Raw genomic sequence first — 15,308 nt, forward strand, 5'->3', positions numbered from 1 at the left:
CGACACTTTTGTTGTTCTTAAACTCCTTGGTATATTGGAACCTGCAAAAAATATTTTTCATATTTGATTTGAATGTTTTTCATCCGTATGATCAGCGATGCAGGAACGATTATACGGTGTATATTCATCAAATTGATGTTTATCATTGCCAGCTGCATTAGAAAATGGTGTTTACTATGATCAGATAAACAGTTTAATTCGTTACATTTCATCATTGAAGTTAGAAATCTACAAAAATTCTTTGTTATATTTTATTGTATTTTTATCTATTTGTTTTGATATTCGTTATAACTTTGATTTTGATGTAAAACAATCATTCAACGTTATTATCACAGCTTAGTTATAATTTATATATCCCGCTCTCCATTTGAATTCACTTATATTTAAATGTCTATTAGTTTAACTATGGTGGAATTATATTAAATATCTTATACAACTGTATACAAATCTATCTGTCTGTCTGTCTCTCTCTGTGTGTGTGTGTGTGTGTGTGTGTGTGTGTGTGTGTGTGTGTGTGTGTGTATGTGTGTGTGTGTGTATGTGTGTATGTGTGTGTTGTTGTATTTTCTTATTACTCGTATATAATTCCTATGCACTGTGCTTTTATTATGCACTATTATTATTCAAATATTACAATATAATGGAATGTATGTTTGAGAAGGCCTCGTAAGTGTGTCACTTGTGCCTAATCCATTTGATTTTCCGCAATAAAATATGTTTATAATAACAAAATCTAAAGTTGAATTAACTTACTCGTATTCCATCTTCAAATAATAGTGTAGTGATCAGCTAAAACGCATGTGGTCCTCGATGAAAGTGTCAGATGAAAATGACCTGCTGGGTAAACCCGTCACCTGCTGGTCACTGTCTAGATTTGTCATCCTTCATGCGATATAATAAGGGGGATAGTGTGGCCCCTGACATGAATTTGTTGAAAGGTTCTCGCAATAGCTCATTGGCCAAGTGCCCCGGCAGGCATCACATTGCATAACGGTTAGTTCAAGCTACACACGTCTGTTCATCCTGGAAAAGTGCCAACGCTTAGCCTCTGAAAATATATAATTTTATTAGAAACAAACAAGTACATTCAAATTGAAAAAGACCCCGATTGAGATTGGAGAAATAAAATATATCAATAAAGCAGACAATTGCTGTCGCATTTTCAGGTTCGAGTAATTAACTGATCATGGACTGCGTGGTCGATAGGCGGTGTTGATTCAACACGTCTTCTGTCTATGAGGTATCAGGTGTAAATAGCCCTGGACAATATGGGGTCATTTTCTCCCCAAATTGTGGCCACTTTCTCTACAGTTTAGGCCATTGCCTCCAAATTGGTTGGGGCATGGGGCCATTTTTTCCTGCAACCAGTTACAAGGACTATAATTGCTAACAACAAAGTTACGCGGTGTGTAAGCATCTATCATACGTTAATTCTCTTTCTTTGGTGCACTTCGTATTGTCATATATATATATGTATATTAACATTTAGTCCAAGAAATGAAGCTATTGTATATATAAATATACATCTGCAACAAATGAAGACGAATCCAAATAGTGACCTAAACAATGTTTCAATTCAGGAGCTGAGGCAATTGAGACTTTCCAAATCTTCCTAGACCGTATATTATCGTGATAAACAAGAATTACCTCACAAAATCTGACATAAGGATAAAAGCGTTGTTAATAAATTCAGTGACCAACCCGCCCTTTATTTTTTTCAAACGTCTCCATGGCTGTGACTGTTCATTCTCCATACCGCCGGGGCCGAGGCCACGTTTGGGTATCCAGCATGTCAAGCAAACGAATTAGTTTTTCTGTTTGTTTTTTTCAACAGCACCGAATGTTGTTATGTATTTTATTTCATAAGAAAGTAGGCCTTCGGCCCAAATTTACAGTATATATTTGGTCCAATACTGAACAATAAAAACGTTGTGTTGTGTTGTGGCATGATACATGTACATGGCATGGCTTTTAACTACCTTTACATGAGGTGAAGAGATCGATTAATTGCATTAAAACAGTGTTGAATGAATAACATGTATGTTTGGTACACATCTTTCTCGTAACGTACTGTATTTGGAACAAATCAATGCAAAATGGAATATTGATATTTCATTACAGCAAATCCTTTCATATCTTGGAATATTATCTCAGTGTCCCTTTATTATGCAGATGTAGACACGTTGAAAACAAATGCCTTCAGATGAGAATACAACCGCTTTATTTATATGCTGCCTGTGCTATACTAACCCAAACATTTTGGGCATTTTTTTCAAGAGGGCATGTGCTCGTAAACTCATATTCTCTTCGAAAAACCTTAAAATGAAAAGACCGACTTTTCATAGTCATCTAAATTATTATATTAGGTTATATTATTTTCTTCATACTAAAAACGAGTACATTAAAGGTAAACTTGATTCTGACGTACCACGTGAGAAAAGTTAAGGGCGGATTGGATAAGAATTGTATTCTCACCACACTCTATGTTTGTGAAGTGATACATTTCATTGAGATAATATACCGTGACAAGTCAACAAATTGTTAATTGCTTCCAGCTGACTATTTTCAGATGAATACCATCAACCCGGGCTCTGCGGAAAGTGTCACGACGCATGGTATGACATCTTCCGACACTGAGGGGGTATTAGCGCACAACTGTCACGTGTTGTGGCGAGAGAGCTGGCATCCTTTATCAGTTTCTCAATAAATGCAGTGTGATAAGATCGTATCAGTAGACAGTGCACATACCCACGAACATATGATATTTTCTTCTCCCTAGGATTCGCCATGGGTGTCCGTTGCCTCCTCTCAGTTTTGCTCGTCTTCCTCCTCGTGTAGAATTTGGTCAATAAACACGATGTCATCAGAACACATAATCTGACCCACGGTTTAGCAGTAGCTTGCTGCTAATTTTTCAAGGGGCCGATCTGTGGAAGGGCGCGTGTATTTGTGGCGGCGGGGGGGGGGGGGGGGGGTCCAGCAAGTCCAGTTTCTTCTGTGTGTTTTTTTTCTCAACAGCTCTGATTAAATATAAAGTTACAACTTTGTATGATCACAGTAAAAATGTGTTTATATCTAAATCCTAAATGGTTAGGGTTTCAACATTTGTAGGATTGTGTTTAACATGCTAAACGTGTTTCGAGTCTGAATGTGGGAAAACTCGAAGTAATCAGTTACACTTCCATTGTTTTGCAAGTACATGTGAATCTGATTGGCACATCTAATTTCAATATATATTCCACATCATATTTACATTTTACTTGATGCCCAATGATAGGCACTTCATTTAAACATGTTTAGATTATTAGGATAATACACAATGGTTTGCATTTTATCGTTAACATGTTTAAAGGTTAAACCAAATGTGTATTCCGCTTCGGATTTCAACACATTCTAATTTTCATTCTAAACTCATTTTACAGTGTAAGTACCATGATATCTAATCTGAAATTAACCATTCTCATGTGTGGTTATGAAATACGTGGACCAATAACTGTATGACATGTACAAGGCAACAACGGGAAGTTTCCTCAGAGGTCAAAAATACATTTACATGAATACATGATATAAAAAAATATTTTCACTGTAGGCATTTATTCACGTTGGCCCATAATATAGTAATTTTAGAGACCGATAGAGTAGGATGTGCACACCCTTTTCGCGAATTTTCGTGATCCACTCATATAACTTCAAGGGATTTGGAGCTGAACCTTACATTTCAAGTTATATTCCCCGCTGTGGCAGTAGAGCCCTTCCTCTGTTTCCATGCGGAGTATAAACATGTGGCGTATAGCCCCACTACACGTATAAACAGGCCTGCACTGCAATAAGCCACAGTGGCACGTCAAGAAGTAGCATGTTTTAATGGTCATGTCCCATTAGTCAACTGCCCATTTGTCATACTCCCAATAGTTATACAGCAAACGAGGGATCAGTTAAAACAACAATAGGCATATACCCTTTCGTCAAAATGGATTAGTCCACTAATTAGAAAGCTTGGGATTAGTTTATTATCTAACATAATTATCTATACTGAGTATGACACAGTCTTTTGTAATGAAAACATAAACGAATGTTATTAAAGTAATATACATTGAAGTTATTTGAACATAATACAGGACAGTCTTTGATAATCAAAACATTCAAATTAAAGTTATTTAAATAAATACCTATAATGTTTAAGTTACAAGTACAGGATTCATCTCAAACTATTTACTGTTCATTACTGAGTTAAATTGAGTTTACTCAATTTAGTGAAAAAACACAAACTAGTACATAGAAGTGTCCTGTACCGGCATAGACAACACACCATACCAGCACTCCCACTGGTAAGAGGTGATGTGGAACTTGAGGGAAAGTGGACTGAGACAGCTGACGGCCAACCATACCTGTTGTTTGCTGACGGTGATGGCGAAGAAAAGATGTTAGTCTTTTCCTCTTTGGATCAGCTGACTATTTTGCAGTCAGCAGATAACTTCTACATGGATGGTACATTTTCATCATGCCCAGCCCTGTGGAACCAACTCTTCATTATCCATGCCAGAAGAGGTTCCAAGACCTACCCCTTGGTGTTTGCTCTTCTTCCCGATCGCCAGACAACAAATCAATGTTAACTGTCATATGATACGGCTCAATTTGTAATATCTTTAAACCCTGAAATAAACTGAATTTACCTAATGGTTTAAACGTGTAATATATGAATGTTTACCGGACCATATGAATACTTGTTTTTGGAAGGACGACAACGCACAACGCGACACTGTCTCCACTAGGATTCCATAATTGTGACATTATGTAACTGCTACCATGACACTATTATCTATTATTACAGTCATACATGCGGCTGACCAGGAGGCCCTTGACTCGGATGTGCACAGTAAGTAAAATAAAATGTCGCTAGTGTATATTTCTTATGTTTATCAATAACCTGGTAAATACGATTCATGTCAAATTTAACATTCACTGATAGAACTCTTTGATCATGCGTGCTGAAGAGAATAGCTTTTATAAAAAAACATACATGATTGCTACAAAAGTTACTTTTATAATAATTTACGCTAATTTGTTTATTTCGTGAAATTTGAGCTTATAATGTATATAATGTTTAATCATAACGTGATTTGAACTCTGCCGAAACGATACAGATTTTTACTAAATTCATTAACGTATGTATATGATTTACCTCTTTCCACTAAACCTTTCAGCTATTTTGATGTTATTGATTGAAAAAAAATTGTGAAAAAAATAATGTCATGAAAACATTTTCAACAATTATTTTGTAAATTTCAGATGATTCACCAGTCAAGAAATTCAAGGTACAGACACATGAAGGAAAAGTTTCAACCTAGCGCGGGTAAACGGCGGGAGTAACCACGACTCTAGAGGTAACCTGTTTTCTCTCTTTAAAAGTCACACATAATTAGATACATATGAAAACAGTACAAATTTGAAATTACGATGTACATAACATATGCCATTTAATGTACAGGTTCATATGTCACAATGTTGACATGGTCTCTGGGATAATGAAGCCTTGATTTCTTTAGATCTGTATGCGTACAATATTGAATGTTCCCCTTTTTATTTGTAGATAGACCCAGTACATCCGTCCAAGTTATAAAACGAATCGTGATGGGCATATGTAGACCGCAAGACAAAATAGGTAATTGTGTTTTATATATCATACATACATACATACATACATACATACATACATACATACATACATATTTATGAGTATTTATTTATTTATTGTTGTGTTTATATACATATCTTCAAGTATACGATCGACCGAAGAGACACATAGTTGTTTAATAATACATATAATTACACATTTCAGTAATTCCTACAAAGAAAGACACAAGAAACATAATTTGAAGGACTCGGGTAAATATAAAAGTTACACAAAGTTCACCAAATCTACCTAAAACCATTACTAATTCCATGAGTAGATTCTTTTAGGTTCCATATATTTTCCGTTATTCCCTGTCTTATCATTTGTAATATTTGTATACTGTAAATATTGAAGTTAACGCGAGCGTGAATTAAATGCGAAAAATGCGAGTTATATATTTTTTCTGAATATCAGGTGATGGTTTTCCATCATTATACAAACCGCCACTAACCGAGTCATACTTCTCTTGGAGACGGAAGAATCACTTCTAGAAGGAGCAGTTGAACATTTGCTTCATACCACATATGCTTCCTTTTCGTAAAACCCGAGGCAAAACTATTTCCTCAAGTATTTTATGTTGCAATTATGTGTCTAAAAAGACATCCTAGTATTATTTTGATGCAACTTATTTGCAGATTTATCTGTCGGTACCATGCAGTTAAGTGACGTTTTCATAGCCTAATATCATATACATGTATTTTCCCTTAATCCACAGCGCCAACAGTCCCACCCGGTATAGACAGGGGTACAATGTGCCATGAAGGTAAGAGTAACTTGTCAAAAGTAGCATTCGAATAAGTAACGTCTTCAGTTGCATTACGAATGGAAAGCAATATATTTCACCTGGATCTCAGTATTAATTTATGATACTTCAGTGGAAGTATTTGTTCATATTAACGTTTTATTTCCGACAACTGAACCTTGCTCTTGGAAGAAATTGTGTTGATTAACCTTTAGTGTCGGCACATTTAACTACTATGAATACAAATTGTTTGTTTAAGAAACAAATTTTCCTGTGTTTTTAGCAGTATCCTCGTGTGTTTAAATGTTAAACAAGTTCAGATACGTGTGTTCATCGCTTGATATATTGCCTTTTAATCCTCCAGTTCCAAGCCAGATACAAACACCTTCCCATTCAGGAAGAGAGGTCGGACGACAATGGAAAGAAAGGTGAGGAAACCAGTGATAATAAATGGCATGGTGTACTTTTCCAGTCATGTTATATTCAACACCAGGGTCTTGCGCTTGAATGTTAATAATGCGTTCCTTATTTTTATTAACATCCCTAGATATGTTTTTTTTTATGAGTAATCGACTTTCCGTGCTTATAAGTATTTTATATTTCAGGTCAAAGAATGGTGCTTGGGGACTCGCTATGCAGGGGGATTGCGGGCGATATACCCAACTGCTCAGTAATAAGCAAACCAGGAGCTAACCTGAAGCGAATGCAAAAAATAATAACCAATTTAAATGTAAAGACTTATCACTCTATTGTGTTACATGTAGGGACAAATGACATTTCTTCCTTTAATCCACATCGATTTCTCTCTGAATATATGACACTAATTAAATACTTAAAATCGATGAACCCTGATGCCGTTATAATGTGTTGTGACATTATTCCACGCATCAGGGATTTCAGCACAACACAGAGGGTTGTAATCCATGCGAACAATATCATAAGGCATGTGTGCACTGTTCTCAGATGTAAAAATGTGCGAACATCCAAAAGATTTTTATATTTGGGAACAAGTGGACCAAGGCACTATCTATATTGTTCGGACGGATTACACCTGAATGATAAAGGAAAGTATCAGCTGAAAAGGTCATTTGCCCAAGCCCTATCACATGCCCATCAGTAAAGATTTGCTTTTGTCCTAGTCATCCCATTTAGAACTGTTTAAAAGAATGAATATATTCACTAGTTTATAAGAAATTTGAAAAATAGTTTTCTGCTGATATTTCCATTTATTTCTTTATTTATTTTAGCTTATGTCGTAATTTATAGGATTTTTATGCTTTTCAAAATATGGTCAGAATAACACTCTTATAGTCCCTACCTACATTTATTTAATGCTTATGGTAACAATCTTGTTCGTAGTAAATTGAGCTCTGTATTCTGATGAACTTAGACACTATTTATTCTCGCAGTTATTGTAGTATGTGTCTTTGCAATTCTTAGTTACTGTTTTCTGATTAATTGTAACCAATAGTCATGCCCGGTAAAGTGAATGTTGTGATAACTAATTTCCCTTCCCTTCTCAGGACATTTTAGACCTATCCATATTATGTTGTTTTGGATTGTACTATGCATAAACCAAAAAGTATAACATTTAAAAATCGTGTAGAAATCATTGCAGACCTTACGCAGCAAATTGTTATGTGAACTGTAACGTATGTTATATTTGGGATTACACTGTCTTATTAAAGTACACATTCTGATACTTTTTAGGGTCCCCATGTCATTTGTCCCTACTTGCACTTTCGTTATGTGAAATGTCCAGTAATACTGATTTAAAAATAATAAACTTTCCTCTTATTTTAGTTAGTTTCCATATTCCAATGCTAAAAAGTATTTGATTATACATTTCTGTTTTTCTTCCAACTTTTCCGATATAAACAAACGATCTAATCTTTCATTTTGGACTAGTTTATCTCCATGAATACTAGTAACTTCTTCTTGTCATATTGGTGTATCGCCAATCACGTATCTATTAAACGATGTTGTTCATATTCCCTTTTTGTTTTATTTACTTTTTTTGTGGTTAAAGCTGATTCATCTGCAGCATTCATCTCGCCACACAAGCATAAGTAATCTGTCTCAAACCGAGAAAGATTATTGAAAAAGCATAGACTATCTGAATTTGGACCATATGGGAAAATCAAAGAGAGCGATATATGTAAACAAAAAGTAGAAACATTAAAAGCCATAACAAATCGTTAAAAATCAGTCTGCGATAGCCTCGAAAGGTAGATACTTATACAGGGCAGGGAAGTCCGTTCACACTTTAGTGTCCAGAAGTTCTATATGACTTAATACTATATATGTTAAACATTTCTTACTTTAAATGTGATGACGAACGCGAAATCCCCAATAAAGCTCACCAAAGACAATTTGTTTGGATTCTTTGAAGGCTAATTCTAGATATTGTGACGGTTTGAATACGAAAAACCGTGTTTGGAAAACAGGGACGGAAGGATGCTAAACCTTAGAATTATGTCACTTTCTATTTTCTTAGAACTATTAAGATGTCCATCTACACCTTTGTTGCAGAAAGTACCCTTCTGTCTCGCCTAAATTTATTGCTAAAAAGATTTGAAAAATCGTCTCCAAACGTCTGTTGATGTCGGCCAATTTGGTCTCGAAAAGTAGGTATGTCTCGAAAAGTAGGTTGGTAATATTTATATAGAGCGTGGGCGCTTTGGAAAACAGGTGTTTTACCGTGGTATATTGTCACTTTCTATCTTTTTTAGAACTATTAAGATGTCCATTTACACACTTATTGACGACAGTACCCTTCTGTCTCGTCTAAATTCATTGTTAAAAAGCTTTGTAAAATCGTCTTCAAACGTCTGTTGATGGCGGCCATGTTTGTCTCCAAAAGTAGGTTGGTGATATTTATATAGGGCATGGAGGGTTTGGTAAATAGGAACGGAAAGGTGCCACACCGAGGTATATTGTCACTTTCTATTTTTGTTTTAATTATTAAGATGTCCATCTTCACTTTTGTCGCAGAAAGTATCTTTCTAGCCTGTCTAAATTCATTATTAAAAATCGTTGAAAAATGGTCTCCAAAAGTCTGTTGGTGATGTTTATAGAAGGCGGCCATTATGGTCTCGAAAAGTGGGTTGGTGATATTTATATAGGGCACGGAGGGTTTGGAAAACAGGAACGGAAAGGTGCTAAACTGGGGTATATTGTCACTCTCTTTTTTTTATAGAATTATTAAGATGTCCGCCTACACTTTTGTCGCAGAAAGTATCTTTCTAGCTTGTCTAACTTAATTTTTAAAAATCGTTCAAAAATGGTCTCCAAAAGTCTGTTGATGATATTTATAGAAGGCGGCCATTATGGTCTAGAAAAGTAGGTTGGTGATATTTATATAGGGCGTGGAGGGTTTGGAAAACAGGAACGGAAAGGTGCTAAACTGGGGTATATTGTCACTTTCTTTTTTTATAGAATTATTAAGATGTCCGTCTACACTTTTGTCGCAGAAAGTATCTTTCTAGCTTGTCTAACTTAATTTTTAAAAATCGTTGAAAAATGGTCTCCAAAAGTCTGTTGGGGATGTTTATAGAAGGCGGCCATTATGGTCTAGAAAAGTAGGTTGGTGATATTTATATAGGGCGTGGAGGGTTTGGAAAACAGGAACGGAAAGGTGCTAAACCGGGGTATCTTGTCACTTTCAAGTTTTTTATAGAGTTATTAAGATGTCCATCTACACTTTTATCGCCGAAATTACCCTTCTGTCTCGTCTAAATTCATTGTTAAAAAGCTTTGAAAAATCGTCTCCAAACATGGGGGCAGCCATGTTTGTCTCTAAATGTAGGTTGGTCTCGAAAAGCAGGTTGATGATATTTATATAGGGCGTGGGCGCTTTGGAAAACAGGTGTTTTACCGTGGTATATTGTTCCTTTCTATCTTTTTTAGAACTATTAAGATGTCCATTTACACTTTTATCGACGAAATTACCCTTCTGTCTCGTCTAAATTCATTGTTAAAAAGCTTTGAAAAATCGTCTCCAAACATGGGGGCGGCCATGTTTGTCTCGAAAAGTAGGTTGGTGATATTTATATAGAGCGTGGGCGCTTTGGAAAACAGGTGTTTTACCGTGGTATATTGTCACTTTCTATCTTTTTTAAAACTATTAAGATGTCCATCTACACTTTTATCGACGAAATTACCCTTCTGTCTCGTCTAAATTCATTGTTAAAAAGCTTTGAAAAATCGTCTCCAAACATGGGGGCGGCCATGTTTGTCTCGAAAAGTAGGTTGGTGATATTTATATAGAGCGTGGGCGCTTTGGAAAACAGGTGTTTTACCGTGGTATATTGTCACTTTCTATCTTTTTAAGAACTATTAAGATGTCCATCTACACTTTTATCGCCGAAATTACCCTTCTGTCTCGTCTAAATTCATTGTTAAAAAGCTTTGAAAAATCGTCTCCAAACGTGGGGGCGGCCATGTTTGTCTCGAAAAGTAGGTTGGTGATATTTATATAGAGCGTGGGCGCTTTGGAAAACAGGTGTTTTACCGTGGTATATTGTCACTTTCTATCTTTTTTAGAACTATTAAGATGTCCATCTACTCTTTTATCGCCGAAATTACCCTTCTGTCTCGTCTAAATTCATTGTTAAAAAGCTTTGAAAAATCGTCTCAAAACGTGGGGGCGGCCATGTTTGTCTCCAAACGTGGGGGCGGCCATATTTGTCTCGAAAAGTATGTATGTCTCGAAAAGTAGGTTGGTGATATTGATATAGAGCGTGGGCGCTTTGGAAAACAGGTGTTTTACCGTGGTATATTGTCACTTTCTATCTTTTTTAGAACTATTAAGATGTCCATCTACGCTTTTATCGCCGAAATTACCCTTCTGTCTCGTCTAAATTCATTGTTAAAAAGCTTTGAAAAATCGTCTCCAAACGTGGGGGCGGTCATGTTTGTCTCGAAAAGTAGGTTGGTGATATTTATATAGAGCGTGGGCGCTTTGGAAAACAGGTGTTTTACCGTGGTATATTGTCACTTTCTATCTTTTTTAGAACTATTAAGATGTCCATCTACACTTTTATCGCCGAAATTACCCTTCTGTCTCGTCTAAATTCATTGTTAAAAAGCTTTGAAAAATCGTCTCCAAACGTGGGGGCGGCCATGTTTGTCTCGAAAAGTAGGTTGTTGATATTTATATAGAGCGTGGGCGCTTTGGAAAACAGGTGTTTTACCGTGGTATATTGTCACTTTCTATCTTTTTTAGAACTATTAAGATGTCCATCTACACTTTTATCGCCGAAATTACCCTTCTGTCTCGTCTAAATTCATTGTTAAAAAGCTTTGAAAAATCGTCTCCAAACGTGGGGGCGGCCATGTTTGTCTTGAAAAGTAGGTTGGTGATATTTATATAGAGCGTGGGCGCTTTGGAAAACAGGTGTTTTACCGTGGTATATTGTCACTTTCTATCTTTTTTAGAACTATTAAGATGTCCATCTACACTTTTATCGCCGAAATTACCCTTCTGTCTCGTCTAAATTCATTGTTAAAAAGCTTTGAAAAATCGTCTCCAAACGTGGGTGCGGCCATGTTTGTCTCCAAACGTGGGGGCGGCCATGTTTGTCTCGAAAAGTAGGTATGTCTCGAAAAGTAGGTTGGTGATATTTATATAGAGCGTGGGCGCTTTGGAAAACAGGTGTTTTACCGTGGTATATTGTTACTTTCTATCTTTTTTAGAACTATTAAGATGTCCATCTACACTTTTGTCGACGACAGTACCCTTCTCTCTCGTCTAAATTCATTGCTAAAACGCTTTAAAAATCGTCTCCAAACGTCTGTTGATGGCGGCCATGTTTGTCTCGAAAAGTATGTATGTCTCGAAAAGTAGGTTAGTGATATTTATATAGGGCGTGGGTGCTTTGGAAAACAGGTGTTTAAACGCGGTATATTGTCACTTTCTATCTTTTTTAGAACTATTAAGATGTCCATTTACACTTTTATCGAGGAAAGTACCCTTCTGTCTCGTCTAAATTCATTGTTAAAAAGCTTTGAAAAATCGTCTCCGAACATGGGGGCGGCCATGTTTGTCTCGAAAAGTAGATTGGTGATATTTATATAGAGCGTGGGCGCTTTGGAAAACAGGTGTTTTACCGTGGTATATTGTCACTTTCTATCTTTTTTAAAACTATTAAGATGTCCATCTACACTTTTATCGACGAAATTACCCTTCTGTCTCGTCTAAATTCATTGTTAAAAAGCTTTGAAAAATCGTCTCCAAACATGGGGGCGGCCATGTTTGTCTCGAAAAGTAGGTTGGTGATATTTATATAGAGCGTGGGCGCTTTGGAAAACAGGTGTTTTACCGTGGTATATTGTCACTTTCTATCTTTTTAAGAACTATTAAGATGTCCATCTACACTTTTATCGCCGAAATTACCCTTCTGTCGTCTAAATTCATTGTTAAAAAGCTTTGAAAAATCGTCTCCAAACGTGGGGGCGGCCATGTTTGTCTCGAAAAGTAGGTTGGTGATATTTATATAGAGCGTGGGCGCTTTGGAAAACAGGTGTTTTACCGTGGTATATTGTCACTTTCTATCTTTTTTAGAACTATTAAGATGTCCATCTACACTTTTATCGCCGAAATTACCCTTCTGTCTCGTCTAAATTCATTGTTAAAAAGCTTTGAAAAATCGTTTCCAAACGTGGGGGCGGCCATGTTTGTCTCCAAACGTGGGGGCGGCCATATTTGTCTCGAAAAGTAGGTTGTTGATATTTATATAGAGCGTGGGCGCTTTGGAAAACAGGTGTTTTACCGTGGTATATTGTCACTTTCTATCTTTTTTAAAACTATTAAGATGTCCATCTACACTTTTATCGACGAAATTACCCTTCTGTCTCGTCTAAATTCATTGTTAAAAAGCTTTGAAAAATCGTCTCCAAACATGGGGGCGGCCAAGTTTGTCTCGAAAAGTAGGTTGGTGATATTTATATAGAGCGTGGGCGCTTTGGAAAACAGGTGTTTTACCGTGGTATATTGTCACTTTCTATCTTTTTTAGAACTATTAAGATGTCCATCTACTCTTTTATCGCCGAAATTACCCTTCTGTCTCGTCTAAATTCATTGTTAAAAAGCTTTGAAAAATCGTCTCCAAACGTGGGGGCGGCCATGTTTGTCTCCAAACGTGGGGGCGGCCATATTTGTCTCGAAAAGTAGGTTGGTGATATTTATATAGAGCGTGGGCGCTTTGGAAAACAGGTGTTTTACCGTGGTATATTGTCACTTTCTATCTTTTTTAGAACTATTAAGATGTCCATCTACTCTTTTATCGCCGAAATTACCCTTCTGTCTCGTCTAAATTCATTGTTAAAAAGCTTTGAAAAATCGTCTCAAAACGTGGGGGCGGCCATGTTTGTCTCCAAACGTGGGGGCGGCCATATTTGTCTCGAAAAGTATGTATGTCTCGAAAAGTAGGTTGGTGATATTGATATAGAGCGTGGGCGCTTTGGAAAACAGGTGTTTTACCGTGGTATATTGTCACTTTCTATCTTTTTTAGAACTATTAAGATGTCCATTTACACACTTATTGACGACAGTACCCTTCTGTCTCGTCTAAATTCATTGTTAAAAAGCTTTGTAAAATCGTCTTCAAACGTCTGTTGATGGCGGCCATGTTTGTCTCCAAAAGTAGGTTGGTGATATTTATATAGGGCATGGAGGGTTTGGTAAATAGGAACGGAAAGGTGCCACACCGAGGTATATTGTCACTTTCTATTTTTGTTTTAATTATTAAGATGTCCAAATTCTGTCTCGTCTAAATTCATTGTTAAAAAGCTTTGAAAAATCGTCTCCAAACGTGGGGGCGGCCATGTTTGTCTCGAAAAGTAGGTTGTTGATATTTATATAGAGCGTGGGCGCTTTGGAAAACAGGTGTTTTACCGTGGTATATTGTCACTTTCTATCTTTTTTAGAACTATTAAGATGTCCATCTACACTTTTATCGCCGAAATTACCCTTCTGTCTCGTCTAAATTCATTGTTAAAAAGCTTTGAAAAATCGTCTCAAAACGTGGGGGCGGCCATGTTTGTCTTGAAAAGTAGGTTGGTGATATTTATATAGAGCATGGGCGCTTTGGAAAACAGGTGTTTTACCGTGGTATATTGTCACTTTCTATCTTTTTTAGAACTATTAAGATGTCCATCTACACTTTTATCGCCGAAATTACCCTTCTGTCTCGTCTAAATTCATTGTTAAAAAGCTTTGAAAAATCGTCTCCAAACGTGGGTGCGGCCATGTTTGTCTCCAAACGTGGGGGCGGCCATGTTTGTCTCGAAAAGTAGGTATGTCTCGAAAAGTAGGTTGGTGATATTTATATAGAGCGTGGGCGCTTTGGAAAACAGGTGTTTTACCGTGGTATATTGTTACTTTCTATCTTTTTTAGAACTATTAAGATGTCCATCTACACTTTTGTCGACGACAGTACCCTTCTCTCTCGTCTAAATTCATTGCTAAAACGCTTTAAAAATCGTCTCCAAACGTCTGTTGATGGCGGCCATGTTTGTCTCGAAAAGTATGTATGTCTCGAAAAGTAGGTTAGTGATATTTATATAGGGCGTGGGTGCTTTGGAAAACAGGTGTTTAAACGTGGTATATTGTCACTTTCTATCTTTTTTAGAACTATTAAGATGTCCATTTACACTTTTATCGAGGAAAGTACCCTTCTGTCTCGTCTAAATTCATTGTTAAAAAGCTTTGAAAAATCGTCTCCGAACGTCTTTTGATGACGGCCATTTTGGTCTCGAAATGTAGGTATGTCTCGAAAAGTAGATTGGTGATATTTATATAGAGTGTGGGCGCTTTGGAAAACAGGTGTTAAACCGTGGTATATTGTCACTTTCTATCATTTTTAGAACTATTAAGATGTCGGACTACTT

General features: G+C 36.5%; 1 protein-coding gene and 1 long non-coding RNA gene across 3 annotated transcripts in view; both read left to right on the forward strand.

Annotated features, from left to right (window-relative positions):
• LOC124113942 (splicing factor 3B subunit 4-like) overlaps positions 1-15,308 on the forward strand; it is a 143,113-nt gene that overhangs the window by 102,536 nt on the left and 25,269 nt on the right. The gene's annotated exons all lie outside the window — the stretch shown is intronic.
• LOC125381022 overlaps positions 1-15,308 on the forward strand; it is a 44,988-nt gene that overhangs the window by 16,742 nt on the left and 12,938 nt on the right. The window contains exons 2-7 of one of the 2 annotated variants that reach the window (XR_007221640.1): positions 4,832-4,876; positions 5,290-5,384; positions 5,591-5,662; positions 6,390-6,437; positions 6,781-6,844; positions 7,022-7,146. This is a non-coding gene — a long non-coding RNA (uncharacterized LOC125381022). Of the gene's footprint in view, positions 1-4,831; positions 4,877-5,289; positions 5,385-5,590; positions 5,663-6,389; positions 6,438-6,780; positions 6,845-7,021; positions 8,656-15,308 lie in introns of those variants that run through there. The other variant, XR_007221639.1, reaches the window with a different exon arrangement.

This window comes from Haliotis rufescens, unplaced genomic scaffold (genome assembly GCF_023055435.1).
Source record: "Haliotis rufescens isolate VD_foot unplaced genomic scaffold, xgHalRufe1.0.p SCAF_16, whole genome shotgun sequence".
NCBI classification, from domain to species: domain Eukaryota; kingdom Metazoa; phylum Mollusca; class Gastropoda; order Lepetellida; family Haliotidae; genus Haliotis; species Haliotis rufescens.